Source organism: Suricata suricatta, chromosome 3 (genome assembly GCF_006229205.1).
Source record: "Suricata suricatta isolate VVHF042 chromosome 3, meerkat_22Aug2017_6uvM2_HiC, whole genome shotgun sequence".
NCBI lineage: Eukaryota > Metazoa > Chordata > Mammalia > Carnivora > Herpestidae > Suricata > Suricata suricatta.
The window spans coordinates 12621271-12633412 of NC_043702.1; positions in this window are offsets into that span (position 1 = coordinate 12621271).

Consider the following 12142-nt stretch of genomic DNA (forward strand, 5'->3'; position numbering starts at 1 on the left):
TACTCAACAGTGCTAGACAATGGTGGTACAGGAAGACCATCTCACCTGAGAGGAGACAGTGGAGCTTCTCTCCACTAATTCCCCAGCCATGTTTTGGTGAGAGAATGCTTCCAGGGCATGGATTCCCCCGTCCATACAGTCTGTCGTGAATGCAGGTTGAGTGTGGAAGAGAAACAGAGAAGTCCTCAGGTAAACAGCCACAATATCGACAATAAACAACCCACAGCATAGAGAAGAGAATGCAAAGGAATGCACAGGGATCCAGCATCTGCTCCAGGGAGACATGGGCAGCTGGGCACAAAGCTGCTCATATCATACCCTGTAGTCCGTGCCCAAGGCACAGTGATAGACAATAAAGTGGCTGCTACAATGGATGTCACTTTGTATTAAGTGCACTGGAGAGCTAAGAGCAAGGAACAGAGCTAAGAGAAGAAAAAGATTTTACATTCTCAGTCCAATGCACAGAATAGAGTACTCTACAGATGATATTTCTTAGAAGGAATTCCTTGCATCTTGGGCACCGGGGTGGTTCAGTCCGTAAATCATCTGACTCTTGATTTCAGCTCAGGTCATGATGTCATGATTTGTAAGATCCAGCTTCATGTTGGGTCCTGTGATGACAGTGCGACAGAGCCTTCCTGAAATTCTCTCTCTCCCTCTCTCTCTTTCTCTGCCCCTCCCCCACTCACATTGTCTCTTGTCCTCTCAAAATAAATACATAAAATAAAATAAAAAAGAATCTCTGGAATCTTGAATCTACAAAGTGAGATTTCTAAAAACTAAAGTCAGATCCTATAGGTGATTGAATTACAACACAATCTGAATTACAGCTATGGTAGGGCTCTGATATTAAAATCAAGGCATTGATGGAAAAGAAATAATTGAAATGGGCATGTTTCAGTGAATCTAATCACAGTGACCCACCCCAGATTTTTCTGAGTTTCCCTTAACAAATGCCGCCTGTCCTTTCCTCCCCTGTGTGAAATTATCGGCTTCCACTTGCTTGAAGACCATATAATCACCATGTAGGAGTGATTACCTTGGAAGGCGATGCTTAGTCCTTACCACCTTTTATTATTTCCAGACTGATAAATATTCTTTAGGGGGAGGATACTAGGGTTTCTCTCCACTAACTGCCCACTTATTGTCAGTCCAAGACTGATTCCAAGAGTATGAAAAGAGATTTGGTAAGATATACATAATATACATAAAATTACCAATTTAACTATTTTTAAGGGTTCAGATCTGTGGCATCATGGATGCTCTCATTGTCCTGCAACCACCTTCCTTCCACCTTCAGAGATGTTTTCAGCTTCTTCAGGTGGAACTCTGTACCTATTCAACACTAACTCCCCTTTCCTCCCCCCACCAGCCTCTGGCAACCGCCAGCAAACCTTCTTTCCCCATGAATTTGACTGGTCGTTGTACCTCTTGGAAGCGAAATCACACCCTGTCCTTTCGCAACTGGCTTATTTCACTTGGCACGTCTTAGTGGTTTATCCACATTGTAGACTGTTTCACAACCCCTTACCTTCTCCTGGCTGAATAATATTCATTGTGTATATATCCCACATTTTGTTTATCTGTCAATCCATCGATGGACCTTTAGGATATTTCTATATTTTGGCTATTGTGAAGAATGCTGCTATGCACAGTTGTACAAAACTATTCATGTCCCTGTTTTCAATTCTTTCTGCATACCAGTGAGCATTTCAGAGCTGCTTGTTTTGGTATTAAACTTAAGCTTCAGTCTTTGATAGAAGCTTCCCTGACATTTGGTGTTCACAATTTTTGATAGTTTTTTCCCCTGTTCCTTCATGCTATGTGTGCCTCCTTTGTACTTTGAATATATAGAGAGGTTTCTGTTTCCTTGGCTGATACAGTCACTTTTCATGTTCTGTGCTCTCTGCCACTCATTCTCTGTGCTATGGTGACACTGGCTTTCTACATGTCCATTTTACCAACCATGCCCCCTTCTACCTCAGGGCCTTAGAACCCGCTCCTCTGGGTGCTTGAGTTACTTTTGATATACCCATACCACCCACCAATTAACTCCTCATCTTTCAAATCTCAGCTCAATGTCACTTCTTCAGAGGATTTTTTCTTTTCCCAGATAACTTTAAGGGCCATTCCCTCTTCCTTTAGAACACTTAATTTGGTTTCTGATTGTGTATTTGTGTACTTCTTTAAATAAAATTTCTAGTATCATCTAGATGTTAAGCTCCAGATAAATCTGAGATCCTGTGCTCACTTTATTCCTAGCACCAAATTGCTACACAGAGTAGCAATCACTCACTATGATTTCAAGTCATTTTGCATGCCTGTTAAAAGACTGTGAAATTCAGGGGATGCTGTGTTCTTTGGAGGGGGCCCAGAGGGACAAAGTGGAGCTGAATCCCGTAGTCTGGGCTGTGGTTTAAGTCAACAGCTGAGAACACATGTCAGAGCTAAGAACATAGTTCCTCCTAGAGGCAGTGGAAAATGGAGGGGCGGGGGGGAGATGACCTTGGTTAGGGCAATGTCAGAGTGTTGTTGTTCAGCTTGATGGAAATTTGGGGCTTGTGTTTTAGACCTCCTGGAAGGAAAAGAATCCTGATTTTTCTCTATAAAATTTGGAGACTTCAGAAAGACATAACTCTGGAGTATCCAAGGCAACTGTGAGACTTCAAACAAGACCCCAACATTTGTAACAAGGAGTACAAATGGTGGGGAGGAAGAGTTAAGTGGGTCTATTTTTTTTCACGTATTATAAACCTCTAGATCTCAAATTGTAGACTTCAGAGATCAGAAGGAAAACACAAGTGCATAGAAATGGAACAAAGGAAAACCACAAGTATGCCAATAAAAGTCAAGTTGTTTTTTTGCCTTAAGTACTTTAAAAATATAGACTGATTGCTTCTGCTTTCCTTATGTAAACTGCAGATAATTTTCAGAGGTTATCTCCAAATTTTACAAAGAATTTCTAATTCAAAATTCTGCACAACTTAAGCAAGGATAAAGAAAATATAACAATATACTTTTAACTTAATCATGTGTATAATTGTGTTTATGGGGCCATATACATATGCCCAACCAGCCTCCAAACTTGTGTTTCTACCAAGTAAACACTGAAAATTATATTCTCTCCAAAACTGAGGACTAGGTTGTTAGATTACAATTACAATTTCACAAGTCTAGCCATGAAGATAAAAAAGCCCTATTTGTGTATTCTAGATGCCCCTCTAAAGAACTTACTTGGAACTGCTAAGCTACTAGTTTTTCCCCTCTGATTCACTCAGATTTCTGAAGCAACTAAAGCTTTCATGATAGTGAAGGTATTCTAAATGATGAAGTTGGTCACCATCCCACAGGATTCTCTTCAAGGAAAACAAGCTATCATAATACAGTAAGTGCATGATAGTCACGCTCCAACTCATGGCAATTCACAGCCTCTGCAAGGTTTGAGTTTCATTCTGGTTTTGGTAACTAGATGTTTATGTTCTAGGTAATGGATAGAAATAGGAAAAGAATGTGGCACTGAGGTTACAGCTTGAGGGAAAATCACAGATTCCAGGTGGCAGTAGGGTAAGAACCTTGAATGATCAGAGGAGCACAGAGGGCACAAGTCTTGGAAAAGAGGAAAGTCAGAGGCAGTGGGTAACCTCAGCACACTGCTCTCAGGGTTTGAAGGAACATGGGAAGGCAGGGGCAGGGGATTGGAGAGTCAACCTACTACAGTGAAACTTTGGTTTGTGATCATAATTCGTTCCAGACACATGCTTGTAATCCAAAGCAGTTGGATATCAAAGCAAATTTCCCCATAAGAGATAATGGAAACTCGGATGATTCATTCCACAACCCAAATATATTCATATAAAAAATGATTACAATATTGTAATTTAATACAAAAGTAATAAAATACAAAATATAAAGAAAAATAAATTAACCTGCACTTACTTTTGAAAACCTTTATGATTGATGTCAAGGAGGAAATAGAGGATAGTTATTGTATAGGGCCACTTTCACTATCACAAAGGGAGTCGCTATCTATTGGCTCCATGGAACCTTTTTTTGTTTGGGGGGGTCATTGTATACACTTACACAGATGTTGACTACAGAATAATAAGCTCCTGTCTTATACTGTATTGAATGTAACTGGCAGTAAGGCAGCAGAGGAAAGGTCTGGTGTGCAAACCAGGCAGCCTGGTGTGGAATGAAGCAAATCATTCCTAAGCTTATTCTGGTCTGGAAAAGCTAAGGACTGTCCAGAGGTGACAAAAAACACACTAGTGCCAATTGTGGCCACCTTCCAACCTTCTGAAAAATCACTGATTTCTGCCAAACACCATTGTCTGAGACTGCGCATCTGAGCATGGAAGATGATCACTCACAATCCCTCAGAAAGTGATTGAGAGGACAGAGAGAGAGACAGAGAGAGAGAATCATTGGCTCCACGGTGATCATGTGACATCATGTACTAGTTTGCAAGACATTACTGATTTACCAAGTTAAAAGTCATTAGAAATGCTTGCTTATCTTGGGAACATGCACGGAACAAGTTACTCACAATCCAAGGTTTTACTGTACGAGCAACTGGTCAGTGAAAGTGTTGATAGTCCAGTGCAAGGCTGGCAAAAATGAAGGTTGTGTAGAGCAGTGGCAACAAGGAAAGGATTCAATTTCGGTGGCAGCGGTCTCTGTGTACTTCTCGCAATGGAGAGAGCTGCTCCTGAGTGGACCCAGCCTGCAGGCTGGAAGCTATGATAACAGGGGACAGCTGCTGGCATGACAAATGAGCGTGCGGGGAGCATGTACAATTCTCTGGCAAGGAAACATTTCCCTGAAAAACAGAGCTTCCCTGTAATGTTATCCTTAAGGTCCACATTAATAGTCGACGCTACAAACAGAACCGAGTTATAATGAGTATCTTTGTGCACGTTCCCATGAACTCAAAACATCCTTGGAGGGGATTCAAGTTTGTCCCAATGCTTGAGTCTAACCTTCCGTATTTCATGTGATGGTATAGTTCCACATTATAAATATGAAATCCTCGATGAAACCATATGCAATCATATCGCAGCCCGTACATGACATGAAAGCTGTGTTTATATGACATCAAAAACGGGGAAAACGAATATCCCATCTGCCACTGGGATATGTGGGCTCCAGGATGGAAAGCAAGTGTACAGTTAGAATGACGCAAAGATTCTCTGAAGAGTAGGCTCCTTTTCACTTTAGTACATTGTAGTAACCTAGATCTATCTTTAAATTAAGGCATGGAAGGATGCCTGAGGTCATGGATTCTGTTTAAGATTCTCTGTCCCTCTCTCTCAATTATCCCTTCCTCTCTGTTTCTCTCTCTCTCTCTCTAAAAATAAATAAAGAAATAAAGAAATTAGGGCATGGGAATTTGATGTTTAAAAGAGATTATTCTTGAAAACCTTGAAATATTTAACCTACCCTTAGGGATAGGGAGATGCTTAACTCTATAGTAAGAGAAGTTAAAAGTATCATTCACTCCACCTAGTCTCTGACTTTCTTCCATTCATCAGTTCCCATAAAATAATGTTGGTCATGACATATGAATGCACAATGCTATAAGCACATTTGGTCCTCATGGAGATTCCATGCCACCATTTTTCCAGCCCCAGAGCAACTTAGACAGGTTCAGGGAAAAAAAAAAAAACAGGGAAAAGGGAAAAGGTAGTCAGGGCCAGAGTACCATGGATGTAACAATAAATCATAACCACCGTGCTGAGCTGAGATTCCTCAGTCATATTCACAATACCTTCTATATGAATGCAGGTCAAACGCATTGATCTGTGAGGAAGTCCATGCCCCTCTGCCCAATGTGTAACAAAGCCCATCCCTGAGAAGGTATGCAGCAAGGAAAGAGTTTATTCAAGAGGCGGCCAAATGAGGAGATAGGAGGACAAGCCTCAAATCTGCCTCCCCAGAGGGGGAGACAACAACTTTTTTAGAACCGTTAAGGGTTGAGATTTCATACACATTGATTAAAAGGATGGAACAACTCATGATTATTCATAAGGAAAGAGGGGGCACGTTTATTGAGCAAACATATATGCAACATATATCCCATGTTCACTTTGGGACAGAGAGTTAACATCAGAACAAAACAAAATTCAACGCCTGCTATCAAAGGTTGTGATGGACAAGAAGAGGGGCTATGGGTTTGCTCCAAGAGGTGGTGTAAACTAGATGAGGCCTTAGGCTTGTTATCTTGGGTAAGGAAGGCAGCACCTTGCTTGTTTCTAGACTTGGACCACATCAGTTGACCTTGAATCCAGGCTTTTACAGGGACAGCTAGGGAGTTTGTTGGTGGGGTCTAAAAAGCTGATTAAGGAGAAGCAGTGCTCTGAAGAACAAGCCTTAAACATTTTGCATGTTTCAAAAAAAAAAAAGAACACAACACAGAACAAAACTTTCTGCTTGTTTCAAGTTCATTAACCACGTGGGATGCATTTTCAAATCTACCGGAATCATTCCTCATCCTGCAAATTTAAAACAGATACTTGTCACTACACCTAAAACAAGAACACTCTCTAAAAATGCATTAAACTGATTACATTTGAATAATGAAATATGTTTTACAATGCATAATCCAAGCTATAACTTTAGCTCAGTTTGTTTTCAATGATCAAGATTACTGAGAATTTATAAACAATCACTAAGAAAGCCATTGCAAAATCTCTGGCCAGGGGCATACCCACCAAAAAAGAACTTCCCAGTGTTGCCCATGAGTAAATACCCTATTCCCAATATTGAACTTAATTCACAAAGACTTCCATGTAAGAGGTACTAATTCTTCACAAAAATGCTGTCATGGCCTATGGTCTAATCAAAAGTATAATCAAATGATCCGCATGACTGTGGTGTAGATTTATCTCTGTCAGATAATCTTAGAGAAGTCAAGTGCTTAGAATATTTGACTTAAGGGGAAATCACCTGGAACAAAAATGTTTCCCCATAAGATAATTCTATCTTTTTTATTTTTTTAGTGTTTATATTTGAGAGGGAGAGAGAGACAGAGCAGGGAAGGGGCAGAGAGAGAGAGAGGGAGACACAGAATCAGAAGCAGGCTCTAGGTGCTGAGCCATCAGCCCAGAGCCCAATGTGGGGCTCGAACCCACGAGCCTTTGAGCAGTAAGATCAGGACCTCAGCCAAAGTCAGCTGCTTAACCAATTGAGCCACCCAGGCACTCCAAGATAATTCTCTTCTTAGGTTGAGTGTCCTCCTAAGTTATGTTTAAGATAGCCTTCTTCTCTTAGATGCAGGTCAAATTAGACATTATCCAAATAGCATCAGCAGGAAATCCAGTTGGTGGAAGGAAGGTTTTGCAGACTCCAGTGGCCTCACATGCTATTTGGAAATGAGTGCAGCATTGGTTGCCCAGTGCAGCTGCGGTTGCTATAGGGATGGGCTCCTGGGGGCACTCCATCTGCTGCAAGAGGGACAGCTTGGAAGCCCCTCACAGGTCTTAAGAAGAAATGAAGCAAACAAATGACTCATCTGGTTAGGAAGGCTGGTTTGACTAAGGAGCTATTTCAGCAGATTTCAAGCATATGCATTCTATGAATATTTGGTCAAACCAATAAAATCTCAAATTTCAAAATTAGCGGCAAAAATTACCCAAACTTTAAACATGCACCTGTCACCTTAAGCACAATGTGTTGTGACATTCTTGAGTTAAATGTAGCAAATGGACTTTTATTTAAGTGTTTAAACCACGTTTTCCAGAACAATTAGTATTAGCTTCTAAACCAAATGAAGGGCTCATTTAACAGACTCGTTTTGGAGAACACAGCAAAAACAGACTTGTGTGATGACTCCATATGGAATGCTGGGGTCTCACACATGCTGGAGAAAATTAACTCAAAGTTGTCTGAAACTATTTTTAGAATTGTCTCTCATTACTAAACAGAAATATTGAGTTAAAAACCTAGGCATATGCTAATATTACTTTTAAACACCTGTATCCATCCAAACTGATAGAATTAATTAAGGTCCACTGCAATGCATTTTTTAATATTTAGAAAAGCCCTTGTTTCTTGGATTCTCAAAAAAAAATCAAATATCCTGAAGGAAATTGGGCTGCTGGACACTGACATCGTAGAGAATACAAAATATTTGAAAATACGAGTCACAGCACCTGCTACGTTGCGTTTTTCTATTAAAACAAGGTTTTGCCTCTTATATGGTGGAAAAAATATAACAATTGTGGACTAACATCATTTTCATTTTATATAAATTTAAAATTACATGATATTGCTAATGCTGTCAAACCATGTTTAGAATCACTGGACTCCCAAAGCATGTACTATGGAAAGGCATAGCTGAGTGAAATGCAATCCTTTAGAAGTTGTCCACTGAAGAGCCTAATTCTTCAAATACATCACCACAGAAATGTGATGTTATTTATGAGTTCTGTTACTCAAAATGGCACCTCCATAGGTCAACCCTACTAAAGAGTCCCTAAAACAAAATTATCCATGTGTCCCTGAGGGCAGAAAGCTTAACTTCAGAGACTCACAGGAGAGGTGGAGGCAATATATCTATGGTCCAACATTCTTGTTGAATAATAATAAATAAAAAAAGACAGCTAGAAGATAGGTAGTTTTCCATATAAAACAGATAACACCGTCAGACACTACCTTACTAATCCCAAACTGAGTATCTTTGAGTGATCTTGCTTCCTCTCCTTCTGCAAAAGCTCTTCTTCTGGGGTTCTGTCTTGGCTATTTCTTCCAAACCCATACCTCCCAACCTCCACCACTATCAAATTTAGACGCCATTTTTCTCAATTCCCAGTGGTGTTCCCATGGTATCTAATTCATGCTAAGCTGTTAATGACTGTTAATGAATTCATATGGCATATCTCCCACATGATGTATTTTAAGTTTTTAGCAGAAACCTTACTTTTATGCCATTAATTAAGAAATTATCTATTTTAGGTGTTAGGTAGAAGTGACTGAGAGATTCTTTGGAGCAAGACAAAGCCACAGCAACGGAGATTTTCAATCCCTCTTATTTTTGTCAGATGTGAAATGGTCTGTTCTGCTTAAATGGAGGATTAGTTTACCCTACATACAATGTATTATAAAATAATCAAACACAATGATTTTTATACTGTAGTAATTTTGTTATCATTAAAGGAATATTCTCTAAACAGCATTATATATACATTTTACATAAACATAATATAAATTTTGTTTCATTAGTTCTCTCAAAATTTTTGATCCATTCAAGACAGAACAAAGCTTAATATATTAAATAGGGTAGAAAATTGAAATGACAAAGCTTAGGATAATCAGGGACTGGCCAAGTCATTGGTTTAACATATTTACAAATATAGAAGAGAAAGATTAAAGAAAAACAAGGTAGACTAACTAGGAAGCAATTAGTGAAGACACCAATTTTGTAAGATTTTATTCTAGACAAATATGCTTGATCATCTTTAAAAATTCAAAACAACAGGGGCACCTGGGTGGTTCAGTCAGCTGAGTATCTGGCTTCAGCTTAGCTCATGATCTCAAGGTCCATGATTTTGAACCTCACATTGGGCTCTGTGCTGACAGCTTGGAGCCTGGAGCCCACTTCAGATTCTGTGTTCTCTCTCTCCCTTCTCTCTCTCTCTCTCTGTCTCTCTCTTTCTCCCTCTTCTTCACTGCTTGTGCTCTCTCTCTCTCTCTCAAAAATAAGTAAACATTAAGAAAAAAATTTTAATTTCAAATCAACAAAATATCTTAGTACAGACTTGACACAGCAAAGCCCAAAGCAAAGATTCAGGTATTTCCAGATTCTAGAATCAATATCAAAGACCAGTTGGATATAAAAGCTTCCCCTTCCTTCTCCATTTCCTCCACTTCTTCTCTCTCTCTCTCTTTTCTTTTTCTTTTCCTTTACTTGATTTTTCCTTCTCTCATTCAACAAATATATCCCTAAGCCAAACAGTTCTAGAAACTAAAGATACAACAGTGAACAAAATAGTGAAAATTGCTTCTCTCCAAAGATATATTCTAGTCAGAGGGGACAGACAATTAGCAACGTGTAATGTGATGATAAGTGCTATGAAAATCATGGGTCAGGGAAAGGGCATGGAACGTTGGAAGGGGCACTTCCAGAGATGATCTCTCCAATGAAGTGATATTTGTAGGGGAGAACAAGCAATTGAACCATGATATTGGGATGAAGCATCCAGAATGCAGACTAAACACTACATTCAGAGACCCTAAGCAGGTATGCTTGACTCTTTGAGGGAGGGCCAGATCATAGGGCCTGCAGCACAGTGAGCAAGAGAGTAGTGACCAGAGATGAAAGAGCACAGGTCACTGAGGACCATATTGGGAGAGCTTTCTAAGCCAGTGTAAGGATTTTTTTTTTTTTAAGGAGCGATGATAAGAGTTTTGAGCAAAGGAAAATTATTTGCTAGTTTACATTTTAAAAATTTTTAATGTTTTATTAATTTTTGAAACAGAGAGAGACAGAACATTAGACAGGGAGGGGAAGAGAGACAGGGAGACACAGAATCCAAAGCAGACTCCAGGTTCTGAGCTGTCAGCACAGAACCCAACACAGGGCTCAAATGCACTAACATGAGATCATGACCTGAGCCGAAGTCGAAAACCCAACCAACTTAGCCACTCAGGCACTCCTACTAGTTTACATTTTCAAGGGAACTTAGAATTTTTAACTAACGTTGAATCCGCAAATACGTCAATCTAATGTGTCATATAAAAACATCAGTTAAAATAATTATTTTATTGAAATAAGATCTGAAAGAGTAATGAATGTCACAATTTGCACAACTGGAAAGGTTCTGGAGAAATTACTATTTTTTTAAATGTTTATTTATTTATTTATTTATTGAGAGAGAGAGACAAAGTGTGAGGAGGGAGGGGCAGCAAGAGAAGGACACACAGAATCCCAAGCAGGCTCCAGGCTCTGAGCTGTCAGTACAGTGCCCCACATGGGGCTCACACTCATGAACCAGAATATCATGACCTGAGCCAAAGTTGAATGCTTAACTGACTGAGCCACCCAAGTACTCCCTGGAAAAAAAATTTTTTTAAATCAAGATCTAGACCTTAATTAACAGCCAAACTCAGAGGAGCTTATGATCTTTATGCTGTGAGGATTCAGCAAGAGGGAAGTTACTAATGAGGACCTGGTCTAAGGCTCACATTTCACAGAGGAACAAACAGAGTCCTTGAGACATATGGAGATAAAGACAGAGCTGAGAAAAAATGCAAAACTCTTAATTTTTACCTTGTTCCTCTTACCAAAACATTCTATTATACCCTCAATGTACTAAACACATGGGTTGGAAAGGATAAAGTTGATAGAAATTAACTTAAAGCCAAACTAAATAATGTTTTTGAAGGAGACCCATTAAACAGGACCTTAAACTGCTCTACTGGAATCCGGATGTTATGCAGAGTGTTTGTTTGTTTGCTTGCTTTAAATGGAATCAATCACTGGAAACCTGGAAACCAGACCTTTGGTTTCTGTGCCTCTCCTGGCAACTCTACTTAATTAATAGCTGGCACCCTTATTTTTAGAGATGACATTCAAGAATCTGTGTGGAATAACCAATAAGGAAATGCATGCAAGGGGTTTACCAAAGACCATGTCAAAACTAAAAGAAAAAAAATCAGAAGGAGAAAACAATAGGGAGGGTGACATTTGAATTATTTTACTTATTTAAAAATGTTGATAGTAAATTTGTTAGAACCACTTTATTTTATTTATTTACATTTTAAAGAAAAAAAAGTTAACTTTATTGACAGGAAATAATTAGTAACCCATTTAATAAATCAATATTTGCAACTATTTCTTAAAAATCACCTGTTAGCAAATCACCAACTAAATCAAAAGGAATGAGTACAATTTTATAAGCTTTCTTGGTAAGATAAAATGTATATTATGAATAAAAGATGAATTGTCACAATAAGCTATCATTTTCCACCCTGATTTCATGCTCAGAATCTGAGCACAGGACAGTATAAAGAACATCCAATTGCGGACATCAGCCAAAAGTTCAAAATTACATTCAAGATTTTATTTGTGCTGATGATTAGACATGACAATGGATCCACTGGCTTCAAGATATTGAAGCTGGTCTTCCAAATATTTAAAAGCACA